General features: G+C 34.2%; 1 protein-coding gene across 2 annotated transcripts in view; it reads right to left on the bottom strand.

Moving 5' to 3' along the window:
* The window catches only part of ZNF438 (zinc finger protein 438), a 145,915-nt gene that overhangs the window by 79,356 nt on the left and 49,327 nt on the right, over nt 1–17,232 (bottom strand). Inside the window, exon 3 of one of the 2 annotated variants that reach the window (XM_012731427.1) lies at nt 14,738–14,804. The exons of the other annotated variant lie outside the window; for it this stretch is intronic. The gene's annotated coding sequence lies outside the window, so the exon portion shown is untranslated. The remainder of the gene's footprint in view (nt 1–14,737; nt 14,805–17,232) is intronic. 2 annotated transcript variants of the gene reach the window in all.

Raw genomic sequence — 17,232 nt, 5'->3', positions numbered from 1 at the left:
GCGTCACTATTTCTATGCAGAAAAGAAAATCATTCGTCCACAAAAACCAATGTGAAACCTATAAATGTGTTAAAATACTAGCATTTTCCATGTTCATATATTCAACTGTCATAAGTTGATAGAAAACATTAAAAGGCAAGTAGTAAAGCAGTTCCTACCTATCAATGCTATCTATCACCTACAAATGACTCATTCATGTGACAGTACAGTTGAGACACTGTCTACAATCCCACCTACTGTGGAGGGGATCAGAAGAGCAAGTTTTCTCTTACCCTCAGTTTAGAAGATGTAAGAGTATCCATGATTTACAGGCAGATCTCTCTCATGCAAATATTGAAAGCCAAAAAGTTACAGATGTGAGTGAAACTGGAGTCCCACTGCCACCCCCAGGAGACTCCTAGTGGCTGAGTGGCAGTGGTAGCTTCCAGGCCTGTGCCTGAGTGTGTAAACACCACTCTGAAAGTGGCAGCCTGCACCAGTCTAGTTGGAATGCTGAGCACCTAAAGCTCTGTGGCAGTAGCAGGAGTTTCCAGCTGGCCACCTAGAGGGTGTTGCCTCTGGGCAGCATCCAGGCTGCCCTGAAGCAGAAGGTTACATTGGGCAGGGCTTGCTAGCTGCCCCTGTGCTAGCTGGGTTTGAGCAACTCCACACCTGTGCCTGGCCCAGAAAGTCCACTGTTTGTAGGCGCACTACTGGTAGTTGGCCGTAGTAGGTAGCGGGGCATTCACTGTTCCCCTCCACTGCCACCACTGGCGATCAGGCTGTTGGCACAGGTCTGCACTGACAGTGGGCAGGCAGAGATCCCTCGATCACCCTGCCCAAGGATAAACAGTCCTACTGAGGATGCAGTGGCAAGACTGCTTTGTGCAGGAGCAAGCTCAATCCAAGAAGGCAACAGCAAACCTGTGGTCCTTGGTTCAGGGCTGCAGAAAGGAGCGTGGGCCTCAGTGGGCCAGCACTAGCACTGAGGCAGCCAGCAGTAGCTCACGGAATTCCCAGCCAACATGACAGGCTCCCACCAGAGTCCACTTTGCAGCAAGAGCCTCCTATATGTTAAGCTACTGATAAAGCCCTAGATCAGGCCCTCCTGTTTCTTAAGCTGTCAAGTAAGAAAGTTACTATTTGGCTTCTAGAGCATGGGAGAGGTTCATCCATATCCAGAGCTAGAATTGCTTTACAAAGCAGCTTTAAACGTGTGTGTGTGTGGGGGGGGTGCCTGTAGTTAAAGTAACACTGGTACTTAGGAGTTAAACAATCTTGGGAGGGATGGTTGAAAACTTTACCACTATTTATAACACTGTTTTGTGGAAAAATGTTTTCTACATTCCAAATAACAGAATTGGACATGAAATTTTGTTTGGTAGATCACGGACTTGTTAATTGCCTTATGGATAAGATGTTCCTAGGATGATATGACAGCAGGGAGGTCTGCCAGGGATGGGAAATAGGAATGAATGATGTGTCTGTTAAGTATGAAAAGACAATGAGGATGATGCAAGAAGTCAGACACATTCTTACTAATTTATCAAACATATATTTACTGAGCACTATTAAATACAATACTGAATTTTTAAGACAAAAATAAAGACAAAGAAGACCTTTGAATTTATAGACCAATACAAAGATAGAATATCGGACAGACATAAACAAAAATAATAAAGCTGCAGGTAGAATGTGCTATAATAGTGATTATTAAAAAATATTAGATAAAGTCAGCAGAGACAGGGAGAATGAGTACTTCTTACTGGAGAGGTAAGTGGAAGCTTCATAAAGGAGCTTGGACCTATGTTGAGTCTGAGGGCTTGCTCGGGATTTAACAGGCAGAGGAAGTAGTAAAAGGAGAGGGAGCAGAGGTCATCATATAAAAATATCAACAGGTTAAGTCAAGACACAGAGATATGAAGAACAATGAAGAGTTCAGAGCATAGGAAAGAATTCAGTTGACTAAAGTTGAGAATAATTTTAAAAGCTTGGTAGAGGGCTTTGAATTTCACGCAAAGGAGTATAGTCTACATCCAAAAGTGACTAGGAGCCTTTAAAGGATTTAAAAATCATTTTACAAGTGATTCTACAAGCAGAATTTGACAGCAGAATATAGAGTGAAAGAAGATAATAGGGAGACCATTCAGAAAAAATATATAATAGCAGATCTTTTAAAGTTATAATTTTGAAAAAATAGATAATATTAAGGTTGATAGGTCAACCTTAATAATAAAGTACTTATAAATCATTTCTAAAATAACTGAAAAAATATTACAATAAAACTTTTAAAAAAAACATTGACATATAGTTGGGATTTGATAATTGGTCTTAATACAAATAAAATAATTTGAGGTGTTAGTATCATTTTAAAAATAAAAGCATAAGTTTAAAAATTTTTATGAAGCACATGAAATTTAATAAATAATCTTTCCACTATTTTCTGATATCACTGATTGACTATACAAGTGACTAAAATATTTCGAGAAGCTTAGGACTCTGAAATCATCTAAGGCAGAGGACTTAATTCTTTGCATTTTAAATCAATCTTAAGCTGTGCTAAAATGGATGTGAGATTTACCTGAAGTGATGATTTAGCAGATGTTTTCTAAAGTTCAAACTTATACATTGGACAAGACATGGCATTTGATTTTATATGAATACAAAAGTACTGAAAATAGTAAAACTGAAGAATTTATAGGTAACTTTTGGAGTCAATTACTATACCTTAATAACCGTAAAAGAGTTACATGAAGAACTATCAGACTGACATTATTTAAATTGTGATTTATGAACCTAAGATAAAAATTTCAACCTACATCCCAAAACTTCCAAAATGGTAGGTAGATTTCTTTCACATATTCCTATGTTTTCCATAGGAGTTGGACCAGTCTATATCCTCAAAAGCAATGTCCAAGGGTCCCTTCACTAATTTCTGTTGTTTTTGGGTGTTTACTTTTTGAGTTTGTTTTGTTTTTCCTATAGGCCTTTCTCTTTGGTGTTACATGGTATCTCATTGTGGTTTTTAACTGCATTTCCCTAATAAAAAGCACTGATGAACATTTCTTCATGTACCTATTAGCCATCTGTATATCTTTTTGGAGAAATGTCTAGCTCTGTGCTCACTTCTGATTTGGCTTTAGTTGAGTTGTGTGAGTTCTTTGTAGATCTTCAATATTAGCCCCTTGTCAGAGACATAATGGGCAAATATAAGTAAGGCATCTTTTCATTTTAATGATATTTTTTAACAATGCCCTTTAAGCACAGAAGTTTTTTATTTAAATGAAGTCAAATATAAATTTTTTCTCAAATCTTATGTTTTTGGTGTTATATTTAAGAACTCTGCCTAATTCAAGTCATATTTTAAGTCCATAATTATTTTTGCATTAATTTTTGTATAAAACTGACTTAGAAGTTCAATTTTTTTTTGCATATGTGTATCCAATTTTCCCAGAATCATTTGTTTAAAAAATAATTATTTTTCTATTGAATGATTTCAGCAGCTTTGTTAAGGAGCTAAAATCAATGAATTAGAAATAGGAAAGCTTATTTCTGAACCTTTAATTCCATTCTATTGATCTATGTGTTTATCCTAAATGTCAGTGCCATGTGATCTTAGTTACTACCACTTTATACTGGCTTGAAACTGGGAGGCAAACGAGTCCTCTTACTTTTTTTATCTATTCACTTATTTTAAATTTAATTTTATATTTTGTTGACTAGTAAATGCTATCTTCCAGTATATTATATATTAATAAAATACAAAATAGTTTTATTCTTTCAAAAGAACACATTTAAGATTTTTAAATAACAACCATTTTTTCTCACAGGAATAATTTTAAAATTAAATCTTACCCATTTCCATACCAACAAACATTTACTGAGTATTTACTAGACACCAGGCACTATATAAAATTAGATGCTAAAGATACAGAGACAAATAAGTTGTAGTTCCTTGCACAGTACATAAATAACACCAAGAAAAGAAATATTTGCAAGATCCATTAGTAGCAATGGCAAGAGTTACTAATTTCATCTAAACAGACTTATTACTGTGTGTAATATGGTGGTTTCCAAAAAAATCGTTTTGAATTTTTGGTACATTTTTTAAACAAAAGGAATTTAAAAATGCTGAAGAAGCAAGATTTACAAAACTTAGAGTAAACGATCCTATTTAAAAGTGGCTATGTCATCTAGTTAGGTTCTTAGTTTATTCTTTGTTTTTAAGGTTACAAAAGGAATTTACACTAATGGACAATTTCAAACAAAACAGATTTATAGTAAAATGTGAAAGTTTCATTTTACCTCCAATTTACATACCCCCCCCCCAGGTAACTTTTGTTATGGTTGATCAATATCTGATTTTTCAGAAAATGTAGAGAGTCTGAACTCTTGAAATCCTCAAATTCCATACTCTGTTTTAAACCAGAGTCTTAGGCTTTTACTTTAAACCTAATAACATAATAGCCAGAAAAAACTAAAAAGTATTCTTTTTCCTTATATTGTATCTTATGTTGTAGAAAAGATGGAAATTAACAGAAAAATGATCATAAGCAATAGACCTAAATAACATGTGTGTGTTTAAATTTCAGAGACTATTCCTAAAACTTGTTTTACAGGAGATTTTAATGTGTTCCTTAAAAAGAAAGGAAAATTTCACACAATAAAGGAAAAATGTGATACACACATACATACACATAAAGAAAATACAACTCAGCTGTAAAAAAAAAAAAAAAAGATAAAATTTTGCCATATGAGACAACATGGGTGGGTCTGGAGAGTATTGCACTAAGCAAAATAAGTCAGAAAAGACAAATACGAGACAATTTCACTCACATGAGGAATATAGATAAACAAAACAAAGGAACAGACAAAACTAAATGAAAACACATCCTAGAAATGAGACTATAGACTTGAGGGGGAGGGCTGGCTGGGGTGTGTTGAATAACAAAGAGGAAAGCAGGGGGGGGGTGTCCAATGAATGGTCTGTAAGCAAGGATTATGGATGCTTTGGTGTTGGGTTCGGTATGGTGATACACACACACACACACACACCAGGAGAGGTATGAAGCTACTCCCCTAAATCATATACAGTATTATAAACCAATATTAGCAATAAATAATGAGTGAATAATGAATAGGGAGAAAAAAAGTAAGCTGGAGGGGAGAAAGGGAGGCAGGGTAGTTTCCCAGGCCAGATACATTTGGAAAGTACTGGTTTACATAAAATATCAATATACACTGAGATGCTCCTATTTTTTTCTAAAATTAGATGATCAAACTCCTTAATCATGAATAACTGGACAATGCTGTGACTCTATATCTTCATAAAAATATAGTGTGGTAAACACATTAGTTATATTGGTAATAATTCATACAATTGCATAAATAGGAATATTCAGATATATGGATGGGCCTATATAAATTATCTACTGGCAAAAAGATTGAAGGAAAAAAATAGAGGCAGCACACTGTATTAAGAGTCTATCTTTACTATGTTGGAAAAACCTGGTTTTATCTCTGTGCTGTGTTATTTTTCCTTTGGTTGTATGAACAACAACAAAAGAATAAAATCATAGAGAGCCTGCCTGGTGGCACAGGGGTTAAAATCTCAGCACGATCAAGCTATCATGAAGTCAATCCCAGGCCAGGGAGGTAATCCCCATGGTGCAGCAGACCTTTCCTGCCTCAACCACAGCTCCTGTCATCAGCAGTGTATTTCAGTAGAACTACCTGTTCTACTCCCCACTTTGTCTCTGGTGAATCCTCCCACCACCTTGCATCTTGGGCCTACACCCCAGTTCTTGTATGCATAAATAAATAAAAATAAATCTTAAAAAAAACCTAGAAGTTTCACTTTAAAATTAAATACATTTAAGTGTTTGCTTTGAACAGTAACTAATAAGTAAATATAAATTTCTCAAAATAAACTTATTTGAAATTTGCTTTATAAAACAATAAAAGGCATTCAAAAATAATATTTTTAAAAAATATTTATTTTTTTGTGCATACAGAACTGGGGTACAGGTCAGAGACTCAGGGGTGGCGAAAGACTTCACCAGAGACAGAGTGGGGTGCAGAACAGGCAGATCAACAACGTACACTATTGAGGGGAGCAGCGGGCAGGTCAGGAGAGGTCTGCCACGCCATGTGGTCACCTCCGGGGCAGGTGGAAATCGAACTCATGCGGAGGTGGTTTCAGCTTCTTAGTGCAGTGCTTTAACCCGCTGCGCCACCAGGGAGGGCCTCAAAAAGAATATTTTAAGATTGCCTTATGGTTTAAAAAATCCTCTAAGGGATCAATTAAAAATCTGTTGTGAAATTATAATTATCTAAGGGATTACAGCTACCTGCATCAGTGTAAATTGTTGACAATAAATTCAAAATAAATAGAAAATTTGGATCTATCAATACATCTTATTTCTGTCTTCCTACTGCAATTTTAAGGGGGTGAGAAATATGGAAGCGCTACTGAAATGATTCTATGGTATCTAAAAGACATTGTATATCCTCAGTGAAAGCTTATTTGAAATTCCACTTCAGTAAAACGTAAAGGATAAATAAAAGTCACCAATGGAGAAAAGTCTTCATAAACTTAAGTTGTTTCTTACTGCTGCTGGGAACAGGATATGTGATAACTCCTGCCTATATTTATATATGTTATATAGCTCAAACTCCAACTTTAAACTTTCTCTATAAAATCTCTGGTCACTCTCTAATTCAAGTCAAAATTATTTCTTCCTCCTCCAAGCTATCTGATTCTTGTTCACGCCTCATCACTTAGCACATAACCATACCGAATGTAATTTAAGTTGTTATTTAATTTTACTAATGTGTACATATACCATTCACTCAAAAATCTAGGAGACTTTCAGTGGCATACACATCTTTGTAGAAGCCATAATATCAGGCAAAATGTTGTTTACATTAGCATTAATAAGTATTTGTTAACTGACTCATAATACTATTCAATGCTTTATGATGATCCTAGGAATAATTAATCACTAGGAGAAAATATGAGCATTTCATTAAGCAAATTATAAAAGTGTTAGCAGGTTATCTACTTTTAAGTAATTTATGAATGTCATATTTTTTTTTTTTTTGCCCATTATAAGCAGAGTCATGGTGAAACCAGTGAGGTACAGTCATTGAAGGACTCAGCATAGAAATGTGAGGGCACAGGAAGGGCCACAGATTGGTCCTAGTCCTATCAATTCATCAAAAGCTGCTGACACACACTTATGCCTTACAGGAGCAAAATGTTTTCTTCTAAAGTTCAGAGGGAAATGACAAGAATAGAAAACCTTTGCCAACCACAAAAATGTGTATTTAAAAAAAGTCAAATAGAAATGAGTTGTTACATGTATTTAAGACCAGAATAAAGGTAGAAAGTATCAACTATCTCCCAATGCTGAACTACAACCTGCTAAATTGAATTAGAGCAGAAATGTCGCAGTTTCATTTAAGGAGGTTTTCATCTGAGGCAACTTAAAGTATTCTACCAATTAAACTAAAACTGAGTTGGTAGGTAAAAATTTACACTTGTAGAATCAGAATCCATTTTAAAAGTATGTTTTTAGAAGGAAGATTGCAAGTTTTCATAAATGAGTTTCCATTCAACTAGAAATTCACAAAATTAGGAATCAGTAGATTATAAAATCTGTACCATTAACTTGAGAAACATGACTTCTAAATCCAAGTTTTTAAACTAATATGTTACTACTCGATTTGTTTTTACACAAAAGGATTTTTTTTTTTAATTTCTGGGATTGTAAAGGAATGAGCATTTGGCCTATCTCATGAAGAAACAGTTACCAATCTTGAAAATAAAGAGGTTTGTCTACGTGATCACCTGGGACAAACTTGGCCAGTACAAGCAGGCTAGAAGGTTATAGGAGCCTGGGAATGTTTAACATCAGAAAGGAATTACAGCTCAGTAAGATCAGAGGGAATTACACAGGAAATGTGAACAGTAACCCTTTCATATCTATGCAGCTCCTCCTACCGCCTGTGATAAATGAAGTCCTGCTGTGTCCAGCTACAGGAATACACAAATCAACAGAATAGGGAACTGAGAAAAAGGGAGAAGACACTTTATAAACACAAGCACAAGCACACATACCACTGAATAAATTCATAAGGACATGATAAAATCATGTCCTTCTAGAATAACAGTTTTTAGCCATTCTGCCACGTATGCACTGTATTACTGCTTTATCCAAAAAAGCCCTAAGTAAAAATTCCAAAGAATCATGGGGGTGTGGAAGGATAGAATAGTTGGCAAACTCATTGTAAGTACTAAAACGTGGCTCCTTAGATGCTGACCAAATAAACAGGTCTCCACCCTGGCTTATGTTTAAAAGCCCTGTTCCTAGTCAGTCTGCAGGGAAAACATTCTTTCCATAATAAATAACATGAAATCAAATCACAAATTCTTACTCCATCCTTTCTAATTTATATAAAAGTTTCTTCAGAATTTTAAACTGTAAGTTTAGAGAATTCAACTGAATGTGATTTTTTTAAGGGCAGCTTGTTATAGTCAAGGCAAGTTAAACTATTTCTAACTACTAATTTGAAAAAGCAAATGTGACTATGCAAATCACAGATTCCTTTGGAGACCTTTGTTAGGATCTCCAAAAAGAATACTACTTTTGTATATATATATATCTTGTAAAAGGTAATTTTCTCACTCTAAAAACAGATGAATCTGAAAAACATTAATTAAAAATAAAACAACCCATAGTCTCCAGAGAATAAGGGTCTGGGCGGGGTAGCAAAACAAAATGAAGAAAAACGTGATATTCCCAATGAGGTAAGCTTATGATATGGAATGGAATTTCAAAGCTCACTTTGAAACAAGATTTTTTTTTACTGGTATAACTTCAGGATAGAGAATGGTCTGTCATAAAGCAGGGGTCAAAAAGTAAATGAAAGCAAATAGAGAGATGGCAAAGCAAACCACTACCAAATGAAAAAAAGGTTAGCTTTCAGAACAATCCAGAAGGGGAATAATAAAACATAATGATTTTACAGCAATGTATCTTCTCCAAAGCACATATTCTTCTTCAAGAAATAGCCTGTACACAACAGTGTTTGTATACAATAAATGTATCATGCCAAAATGACAAGTGAGACTTAAATTTTAGATCTCACAGTTGCCTTAAACAACTGGGTATCTAATTTTCCTAGCACTGGCTCTTAGGTGTTTATTTTCCATGGATCCCAAGTTGCTACAGCATTTATATAAAGAAAAACATTAACAGAACAAGAGGAAGCAAAATAACTAACAATCAAAATAACAAACTACACTTCTGATTGAGTTTCAAAGAATGTATCAGTTTCCCCACTACACTGTGGACCCCAAAGTGCACCAGATGGGAAATTAAATAGAGTTATCACCTTATGTGGAAATGAGTTTACTTATAGTGCTTAACCATTTTTTAAGCCATCTCTTATTCTATAGCATAAATATATTAAACACTCTCATCAAATGCTATTTGAGACTTCAAAGCAATTTAACTATTATAACCAAAAAAGTACCAAACCTTGTTTATTTTTGATTTTTTTAATGCCCAATACAGCAAAACTCACTAACAATTACTTCTCTGAGTAAACAGATATAAATAACTTACTTGTTTTTATCTTAAAGAAACAAGGTCAAAAATGCCTACCAGTGTCAATGCACTGATGACATTAAAATGGTATTTATCAGGACCTTCAGCATATCTTCTCTCATTGAGTTACTACAGCTGATCTTTTCAATTCTTGCATTAGGACTGGGGAAATACTGACTTCAATATTTGTGAAATGATTCAGCAATAAGGTCTCTTTTTTGACTCTGAAAGTAACAGAGCCTTAATATAGTACCTTTCTCAAGTACGAAAAGTTGCAAGCAAACAGGTTAAGTCTTCAATAAAGTAGCAACAGTAAAACAGGCAAACTGTGAAAGACCTTGACAAGAGTTGTGACAAAGAAACTACTAAGAATATCATCCTATATTTGCATATCTGCACAGCACGTTGCCATAAATAAAATACTTTATGTAATTTCAATCTCACAACTTTATGAAGTAGCTCTTATTATCATTTGTTTGAAAACAGTATAACATGGCTTTGTAGAAATCACTCAACTAGTTAAGCAGCTATTTGAAAATCTTCATCCAAACTCCACAGCCAGGACATAAACACAATGTTTTTTCTTTCAACCCACCAATGTCACTCTCTTTATATCAAGTCCCATAAAAATCCTGAGTTCCCCTCTCCTGCACTGCTGGTGGGAATGCAAAATAGTACAACCACTATGGAAAACTGTTTGGAGGTTCCTCAAACTGCTAAACATGGAGCTTCCCTATGACCCAGCAATCCCACTGCTAGGTACCTACCCAAAAGACACAAAAACATTGGTTGAAAAAGATACCTGTACCCCCATGTTTATTGCTGCTTTATTTACAATTGTAAAAACATGGAAACAGCCCAAATGCCAAAAAATGGATGACTATATTAAAAAGATGTGATATATATACACAGTGGAATATTACTCAGCAACCAAAAAAAAAAAACATGTCCTCTGCAGCAACATGAATGGAGTTGGAAAAGATCATGCTTAGTGAGATAAGCCAGAAAGAAAAGGAAAAATACTGAATGATTTCACTCATAGCAGGAGTATAACGGGCCAGGTGAGAAAATAATAATAATAATAATATTGAACAGTTATATACCAGAAACAATTTATGGGGGTGGAGTGAAGAATGGGGTCAAAAACAGTGGGGGGAGGGAAATGCACTGGACTTTAGTGATGCCACATGGGTGATTTGGTGATGGGAAGCCCAAAGGGATTACAACCGAGATGGAAACATGCACAAAATGATGTAAAAATAAACAATTATATTATATAAAAAAAAAAAAACCTGAGTTCCCATTGCAGCAATATTTATTTCCTCAGACCATTATAACTATGAGTGCAATGAAAAGCATTTTTCACAAACAATTTCCTTCTACCTAGGTCTTATAACTGTCCTCCCCAATAAGGAAATCATCAGCAGCAGGGGTTTTCAAGTCTATTAACTGCTACAAAAATATCTGGGATTGTTCTTCATTTAGAACGTGTCAAATATAACTCACAGTACCCCTCCTCATTCCTAAAAGGTAAGCAGGAGTGGCCCTTATAGACCCAGCCTCCTAGACTTACAGACACTATCTCCAGGGATTTGGTAGAGAAAGGCCAGCTATATAAGAATAAGTAAATTAAACTAAATGCTATATTCCTATCACTGTTTAAAATCATCCTATATATTTTATTTTTGAAGTCTTACTAAAGAATGTTAATCTCCTACATAAAATCAACTATTTTCACTCATTTCTAAAGATATGAGACTAAATTATTATTATATGAAAAATGCTAAACATCATACCTAGCAATTAGTAACTACTCAATAATTGTCACTATTGGTAACATTACTGTACTTTTACAAACATAACATATAATGAAAGGCCATATTTATAATTAACCAGGCAGTACACTGTTAGCTATTTTGTAACATCTACATAAAATGTATTTGTTTCTATGCTTACAAATATACATACATAAATATTGAGAAAAGATATGAAGATAAATAGTACTGTGATGACCTCTGAAAAGATGGGGCAGTGCTGTTCAAAGAGAACTTTGATTTGTTTTTTAAAAAGTATGTATTCCCTCTGTAAGTAAAATTAATGCTTTTAAAAACAATAGACAAAGTACTCTTTTAATGAATTTAATTTCATAGTTAATTAAAGTATTACATGAAAAATTTACTTTTATTTGTGGCTAATATGTCCAAATGAGGGATAAAGCCTCTTTTTTTTTCATTTAATAATAACATTCAAGCATTACAGTATACATATTAATCTTCCTAATGAGAGTCCTAACTCTATATCAAAAATACCTACTAATACAAGAGGAATGGGGGGAGGCCCTCATCACAATTTTAACAAGTTTTAAAATCACTCAATGTCTTTTACCAATTGCAAAGTCCAGGATGTCATAGCTCAAAAACAGTTTAACATTCAAAGATCATCTTTTACTTTAATTTTTGTTCATGTATACATTTAATAAACCACACAGATAAAATTGAATCTCTGGCTAAAAGGTTGTCCATCTAAAATTATCACAATAATTTCAAATGTTTTGAGTGTTGCCATAATTAAAAACCTCTCCACCAAGGCTCTTCCCAATTTCCAGTTGTTGTCTGTACTATCCTGATGCTGGTTTCAAAATTCTGATTTCCCTTCTAGTTTACAACTATAACTTCTCACATTTTCATCCCATTCTTTTCTTTCAGGTAATCTACAGTTGAGCATATACACTACAGGCAAACCAGGCCACAAAAGTTCTTGTTAATCTTCTGTAACAGCAAATAGCAGGAACTCCTGTGGCTCAAGAATGGAGTAAGCCACATGTACCACAGACCCAGCCTACTTGAGCCTTCAATTTACAAATCCAGCTTACAAATTGAAGGTGTCTAGTGCTGTACAAAAAAAAACAACATTTCAATGCAAGAAAACCAATAAAAGCACCTTTTACTTAATCAGGAGGACACTGAGCTAAAAGGAAATCTCTACTGCAAAGAGCTATGGGATTCAGTTATTGTGGGTGCTTATGTAATCTCTTTTAGATATATTTAAAGTTAAGGATGTTCCTTTATGTAAATTCATGGGAAACTGTTTTTGTCAAAAAGATATGTTTCTATAATTTCAAAGAAATTTTTGTTATAATTGCAGCTAGTATAACTTTAAGGCAATTCTAATAATGATTATAATAACATGTAGCTTTATTTCCGGAAAATGAGTACCACGTGTACTGACAATTTTCTTTCTCCCAGATGCTCAGTTATGGACCCCTAAATATTAAACTACTGTACCTACAAAAACATACAGCAATGGTTCCTCCATTAGCTGACTATATTAATTCTATAAGCCTTAACCTAACACTTCCTAATTCTAGAAATGGTTAATGCCATGTTCCAGATCCACCACATACCAAGTTGTTATTGGTCAAATTACTGGGCCTCAGCTTCTAGGTTTCTATTAATACCTACCTTGGAGGGTAATTATAAGGATTATATGAATTGTTACATATAATGTGCTAGAACTATACATTTTACAGAGAAAAGCACTGTGTAATTCTTGGCTATTATTATAATCCTTAACATCAGAAACACACAGGTCTTAGAACAGAACATTCACAACCACTGAAAGAACAGGTTTCCTTGAGAGTGCCTAGTTCTATTTTAGAACTAAGTCACCTGAATCATTCCTTCCTGAGCAGTCTAATGCCTTATTCTCTCCAATCTTCCACCATGCTACTTATTTGTCGTTTAGAGAATAAATGTCTTGAGAACAAGGACTCTAATTTTATATTCTCAACATCCAGTACTATGCCTTGTACAGAGCAGATTCTCTATTAAAATCAAATGAAACATAAATTCGAGGCATAAATAGTAGTCGTCTATCTGTCTACCTCACTCACGTTTCTAAAGGTAGAAGCTACTGAATGTTGATATCCACGTCCATAGTGGGTCTATCAATAACAGAAGTAAATAATAGCTTATCACATTATATTTTTTATCTAAATCTCTATTTTGTTTTAGATTTTATTTGGATATATTCACAAAATGTATTTACTAAAAATCCCTTTCTGAAACAATTTTCTTGTTTTCCCTAGAAACTCTTGATAAAATGGGAAACAATGATTTTCTAGTCCTCAAAGTGATGCCTCAATGAAGAGAAGCAAACTCTGTGTCAACTGTATGATCTTTTCAATGATGCTCTGGGTGGAGCCTTTGTCAAGGTCTCTTTCTCCAGAATCTAGCCAGAACAAAGCATTTCTTCAAAGAGTCAACCTCTGACTACTGTTCATATCTTACTCAGTCACACTGTTTCCTAACTCTTCCACAATTGTGACACGATTATTAACTGAAAATTCTATCTGCCCCTCCTGCTTATGGTAATACCCAGTTCAGTTATGACAAAAAGCCAGTTTGGGTAGCATCTTTGTGTTGATCATATGAAATATGAATTTAGTGCTGGCTGTCTTCTAATCATCACATGCTCAAGAGTAAAAGATCTTCAGTGTGACTTTATATTTGCTGTCCGAGGGCCTACCTCCCAACATCTTCTATCTCAATACATGCACAGATCACAATGGAAAAAGTAATAGCCTTCTGGAAGACTAGACAAATATCTCACATATCTCACATAGCCTTCTGGAAAACTAGACAAATATCTCACTTTCTGAGGGAAATATGGTGATTTAACATTCCTCTGTGTCCTTCCACTGCCAGATTACTTCAAGTATCATGACTGGGATACTCCACCACAAGATGTGCCACTTTAATAATGTTAAGTCATATATGATCCTTTCTTCTAATTTGTCTTATTCAAAGTAGGAAGATAAGGACTTATTCCTCTTAACTTTACAATATAAAATTAAGTCGATATTTTGCTCTAATGAAATTAAAAGTAAAAAATGCTGTCAAATGGAAACTTCCTTGCTATCTCTGATGTCCTGGTCAGCCAGGGAATTTGAAAAGTAAAAAGAAAGTTATCTTCCTCATTTAACAAATCTAGCCCAAAGCCCTGAAAACTTGAATGGTTTGTCATGGTCACAAAGGAAAACAACCAAAGCTAGAACAAATGTCTTCCTGCCTCCTCAGTCCATGTTTTCTATATATTACACTTAAATGAGTCTCTTGCCAAGAACTTCAGCCTGACCCACAAACCTGGAGAGGTGGTGCTAAATTCCACTTCATTCTTTACATCTTCATAGTCCAGCTATATAATTATCTGCTAAGAAAAAAAAGAGAGAGAGAGAGAGAGAAATAAGATTGCCATCTCTAAAAATAACTTAGCAACATCATTGTTTTCTTAAAGATATTATTCCTAGCAACTGGTACAGGTTTCTTTCTTCCATACTGCTTCCAAAACAAGGTACTGAGTCCTCTAACATTCACTTGCTTAAACAGTCCTAAAACAAAACATGTTTTGAAAAAAAAAAACTGGGAAAGCCTCAAATACAAATACACTTATTATAGAGAAAATGGAGCTGATACTCCAGGTGCATATGGATAGGGATAAAGCCTATCTGAGGTTAAAAAGCAGCAAGAGGACAGCTTCTGTTTCTGAAAATACAAGAAGAATAGAAATGCCACATTCAGTGTTACCTGATATAGTAACTCAGAAAACAAGCTTACTAGTAAATAACTGCTAATATTCCCCTATCTATTACCATAAAAGCCATTAATCCAATAATTTCAAACACTCTGAATTCTATACTTTAGCAAGTAGTAAATAAAAGATTTGATACTTTAACCTCAACTTTGATTTGTTTTCATGAGTAGAGAAATGTTCTGAAGTTGGGGAACAGGGAAAAGAAAGAGTGTCTTTTAAAGATGTAATATGGAAAAAGATGACAAAAATAATGCAGTAAGACAAAAATGTCTATTTCAATGACTCACATACTTAGAAAAAGAGACAATATATTTAAAGCTGTTACAGTCTTAGGGCTTTCATGATTTTTATGCACATAGAAAATTGATGAAATAAATATGTAAATTACTTTAAAATTACAGATTAATATAAATCTGAGATTAAAAAATATCTGGGCATAGTAATGAGAACTGACAAACAAATAAGTAAAACCCTATTACATTTCTCATTCATAAGCACTTTCAAAAGAAAGCTATAAAAAGATTAATGAAGAAACCAGTTAGATTGATTTTTACAATAAATATAAATGCGTAAAATTCTTATAAGACAAAGGTTCTCATTAAATTAAAAAATGAAATCCAATTATGCTCCACTTTAGGAAATATATCTAAAAGAAGTGACAAATAGGATAAATATAAGAAATGTATATATATATATATATATATATATATATATATATATATATATATATATATAAAAGAACATAACCAAAATTAATGTCAGCTAAAACTCAGTAACAGGCATGAATTAGAAAGTTACTGTTATTCTAGCAAAAGATATACCTCAATTGAGATTTGATAACAATTAAAACATCAACATACAAACCAAGACAAAAACTGATAGAAATAAAAATTAACGTAGGAAGTCACTGATTTATAGTTAAAACTCAGGGAAAAGAAGACAAACAAATACTCAAGCAAGTCCATAGGGGGAAAATTCACCACAAAAAGATCAGTCAACAGAAACTACCAAAGAAATTGAAGAACTGTTCAACCTACCAGATAAAGAATTCAGAATCATCATGATAAACAAACTGAAATGAGGCAAGCCATCCAGGAGTTGAAGAATGCAAACAAGGAAATGAATGAAAGAAATGAAAAAAATACGAGACAAGCAATCAACAAACTGAAGAAAGAAAATGAGTGCTGGGAAAAGTAATGAAAACAAAATAGATGAAATGGAAGAACAAATCAGCACCCTCGAAGACACAGAAACAAAGAGAATTAAAAAGAAAAAGAAAGAGAAGTAAAAAGGCAAAGGAATGAACAAACACTTCAAGAGCTATCTAACACCATTAGGAAAGGAAACATCAGAGTTATAGGTATCCCAGAAGGCAAAGAGAAAGGCCAAGGAATAGAGAAAATATTCATAGAGATAATAGAAGAGAACTTCCCTAATTTGAAAAGGAGATGAAAGTAGACATCCAAAAACCAAGAAGAACCCCAAACTACCATGATGAGAGGAGAAAAACAGCAAGATATATTATAATAAAATTTCCAAGATTATAGCACAAGGAAAAGATAATGAGAATGACAAGAGGGAAGAAACAAATAACCTACAAAGGGAAAAGGATCCAGATGACATCAGACTTATGAAGAAACACTACAGGCAAAAAGAGAGTGGAGGGACATACTCAACAAACTCCAAAGCATTAAATGCCAATGAAGAATACTCTACCCTGAGAAGCCCTCCTTCCTCTACGAAGAAAGAATAAGGACATTCTCAGACAAACAGAAACTCCACAATTTCGTCAAGACTAAACCCCCACTCCAAAAACTACAAGAAGCCTTCAAACCAAATCCAACAGAAGAATGAACAAGAACAGTTCAAAACAAAGAATAAAAATACAGAAGGACCATAATGGCAAATGTATGTGCCAGTATATCAATATTACCTCTAAATGTAAATGGCATAAACTCATCAGTTAAAAGACACAGAGTTGCAGGATGGATTAAAAAACAGAACCCATCAGGCCCTCCTTGGTGGCGCAGCGGGTTAAAGCACAGCA

Source organism: Condylura cristata, unplaced genomic scaffold, assembly GCF_000260355.1.
Source record: "Condylura cristata isolate star-nosed mole 26May11 unplaced genomic scaffold, ConCri1.0 scaffold00030, whole genome shotgun sequence".
Lineage (NCBI taxonomy): Eukaryota > Metazoa > Chordata > Mammalia > Eulipotyphla > Talpidae > Condylura > Condylura cristata.
Note: the sequence above shows the minus strand (reverse complement) of the source record. Positions and strands in the feature narration are given on the sequence as shown.